This window comes from Lathamus discolor, unplaced genomic scaffold (assembly GCF_037157495.1).
Source record: "Lathamus discolor isolate bLatDis1 unplaced genomic scaffold, bLatDis1.hap1 Scaffold_80, whole genome shotgun sequence".
In the NCBI taxonomy this organism is placed as follows: Eukaryota; Metazoa; Chordata; class Aves; order Psittaciformes; family Psittacidae; genus Lathamus; species Lathamus discolor.
The window spans coordinates 156,517-160,036 of NW_027069391.1; the positions used below are offsets into that span (position 1 = coordinate 156,517).

Below are 3,520 nucleotides of genomic sequence, written 5' to 3' on the forward strand. Positions count from 1 at the left end.
ATTTCTTGCCAATGTTAGCTAAACAGATAGTTAAAAGAACCCGGCTAACTTTTAGATGCCTAAAACTAGTTAGGATGTGTTTTCATGCATTTTGAGGGCTCCTCTGACCTCCAGAGCCTTTGTGCCCAACACAAATTTCATGCCATACAAAGCTATCCTCATCCCATTCAGATGTTACTGGAGACTACTGGGAGGAATGTCTCAAGTTCAGAAGCAATAAAACTGTAAGACCTTACGTGCTTGCCTCTGGACATATGTAGAATCATAGAATGTTTTGGGTTGGAAAGGACCTTAAGATCATCCAGTTCCAAACCCCTGCCCATGGGCAGGGACACCTCACACTAGACCAGGCCACCCAAGGCTCTGTCCAGCCTGACCTTGAACAATGCCAGGGATGGAGCATTCACAACTTCTTTGGGCACCCTGTGCCAGCGCCTCACCACCCTCACAAATAAAGTACTTCTTCCTTATATCCAGCCTGAGCTTCCTCTGCACCTATGGACAAGATAGAAGGAAGGAGAAGACAAGCCATGCAAATAAAGCTTGTTAGCTGGAGAATAAAAATGTTGAGTTGCCCAAGTTTCCTCATAGAAAAACATATCAGCTGCACATTTGTCAAATTAAGCATTTGCTAGTGAGGAGTGGTTGAATTTAAAGCTTTTTTTATTTTTCCCTCGCTGCTTGATATTCTTTATTCACAGTCAGTATTGGGGCTCTTCTAGGAAAGAACAAGGATTAGCTTTATTTGAAAAGAAATTCATGTTAATGAATAAGATTAGCTACTGCTTAATGTAAGTAGTAAAGTAACAACTTAAACTGCTCTAAATCTTTCTCTGGGTGTGTAATTTCTGTATAATGTAGGGACCTTAGCTAGCATGAATGTTCACCTTTAAGTTGATATGATCACAATTCTGTTACCAGAAGTTCTAATGGCCTCTGGAATTCCATTTTCTAAATTGTCACAATCATTTTGAGGTGCATTTGGAAGTCTTTTTCCCTGAAAGCTGTTGCTTCAAGGTCACAACGACTTGACTTCACGGTCTTGGACTCCATTTGCCAAGATGTCCATTCTCATTTCAAAGCTGTTTTGAAGCTTAAAACCAATACTCTGTATGGGATTCCAGTCAAAAGAAATACTAGAAGCATTTCCAAGAGTGTGTACAACACCTTTACAGCACATCGTTCCACTGGAGTATTTCGACACTGAGACAAACACCGGCAGCACTTTAATTGTTTGCTCTGCTCTTCCCTAGAGAACATCGCGGTCTCCCGTGTCCAAAAGGAAGATATAAAATCTGTGACATTCCTCAAAAGAAACATTTCCTTCATCCAGGAAAATAAACCAAATATTTCCCTAGTAGGTAAGTTTCCTAATGCATAAAATTTCCTTCCATTCAGGGAGTTGTGTAGGAATTGTTCTAAGTCAGTTGCTTTGGATGAATTTCGGATTCAGAAAAGTTTTGTGGCATCATGAGATAACAAAAGAAAGCAATAAATATGAATATATCTTTAAAAAGGGGGGAATTTGGTTTATCTTTAATTTTTACACCTAAATTTTGATCTGCTGCCTCTTGCAGGTCCTCATCAAAGACCACTCAGCAGCTTCTAGGCTTTCTCTGCCTCAGTTTCCAAACATGAACCACAGCTGGAAATAGGAGGAAAGAGCCACATGTGCATAACTATGGAGTATTTTTTGGGGCAGAAAGGTTCTTTTTCTTACTTTCACTAGAAATCTCTCAAATTACCTGTGATAATGTTAAAATAAGTGGTAATGTTACAAGGTCACTGTTTAACTGGTCTCAACCAAAACTAAAACGCAATTGAATTTCGGCAGAGCTTGTCATCTTAGTCTAGGAATCACGGTACCTGAGTCACCCCGGACATCATCTGGAGTAAAAGGTCATACCCATAAAGTGATTCAGATTCTAGGATGCATCAAGAATGAAGGACCTTGAAAAAAGATCAAAGAAAACTGTCTAAAATGCGATTCATCTCACTAACCATCAAAACTTTTGGCAGTGAATTGATATTGGTCATGCAGGCGTCCTTTCTCATCAACAGATGCGCCCATAGCCAGGATACGATGCATCCCACCTACCCCTCTGCAGCGATTATAGATGGAACTGAAGATGTTGCATCTAGACCAAGCTTTACAAAGCCAAATACAGGTGAGATCAGTGCAACCCTCCTTTCTGAACCCCCAGGCTCTACTGTAACCATTCAATATCCTATCCTGAACGAGTCAGCTTAGATTATTACACGTTATTAAGGAACATAGACATTTCTGGTTTGGCTGTGCTTTTATCCACTTAGCACTGATATTTACAGGACCTGCTAGCAGTTCCGTTATTAAATGTCCTTCTGCAGTCCTTGTATTTCCTGGAAATGTAAAGGTGAGCAAGAAAGATCTGCCCTGCCTCGAACTTATACTGCCATCACCAGAGAAGTGTCTTAACTTTGGCAAAGTTAAGTTAAATGATGAACTTCTGGAAAGGTAAAATTAAGACCAGAAATTCATTTTGTAGGGGACTGAATCAAATTCACTTGGTTTCAGACAAAAAGTAAAGTGGGGAATAATGCTTGGAAAATCTAACAGTATATTTGTGCTCAGATGCTTAAAAACAATACTCATGGCTTTCTTTTCATCGGTTGCTTAAGGATTGATCAGCCTCAGGAAAATGAACCCACAAAATGCTTGTAAGAAGTCTCAGAGTGAGAGGAAATAATTAATTTTAGACTCAATGATTTGTGCTCCAAAATAATTGTCGTCTTTTCGTCTAAATAAAGTAATAAATCTGTTTATGTTCCAGCATTTCAATCCATTTTTCCCAGTGCTCCATTTCACTGCTACCTCAAAGATCGTTATTAACTGTGCCAGAACTCCTTGCTCTACTGGTCACACAGGTAAATGTGTTGCAGCTACACTCAAATATATACCTTATAGTATGCAAAATGTTATACTTGATGTTTTACATCAGGTGATGTATCTTTCAAAGTTTCTTCTATACCTGCACTATGCTCTAGCTCTTAAATAAAATCCCATCTGAGGTCTTATGTCATAGAATTGTAGAATACCAGATTGGAAGGGAACTCAAGGATCATCTGGTCCAACCTTGCTAGACAAGCATGACCTAGACCAGATGTCTCTCATGAGACCCCCCTGCAGTCCTGTGTCCAACTGTGGAGGCAACAAAACAAGAGGGATGTGAAGCTGTTGGAGCAAGTCCAGAGGAGGCCACGGAGATGCTGTGAGGGCTGGAGCAGCTCTGCTCTGGAGCCAGGCTGAGAGAGCTGGGCTGGGGCAGCCTGGACAAGAGAAGGCTCCTGAAGGGGAGACCTTAGAGCAGCTCCAGTGCCTGAAGGGGCTGCAGGAAACCTGGAGAGGGGCTTTGGACAAGGGCCTGTAGGGACAGGCCAAGGGGAACAGCTTTAACCTGCCCAAGGGGAGACTGAGCTGAGCTCTTAGGCAGAAGCTCTTCCCTGGGAGGGTGCTGAGGCGCTGGCACAGGGTGCCCAGAGA

The 3,520-nt window shown here is 41.6% G+C and overlaps 1 long non-coding RNA gene across 1 annotated transcript; it reads left to right on the forward strand.

The window, feature by feature from the left end:
- The first annotated feature begins 1,259 nt into the window (after positions 1–1,259).
- On the forward strand, positions 1,260–2,322 carry LOC136006933 (uncharacterized). Its single transcript, XR_010609345.1, has 3 exons — positions 1,260–1,361; positions 1,578–1,706; positions 2,062–2,322. It is a non-coding gene; the product is annotated as an uncharacterized LOC136006933 (long non-coding RNA).
- The last annotated feature ends 1,198 nt before the right edge of the window (positions 2,323–3,520 follow it).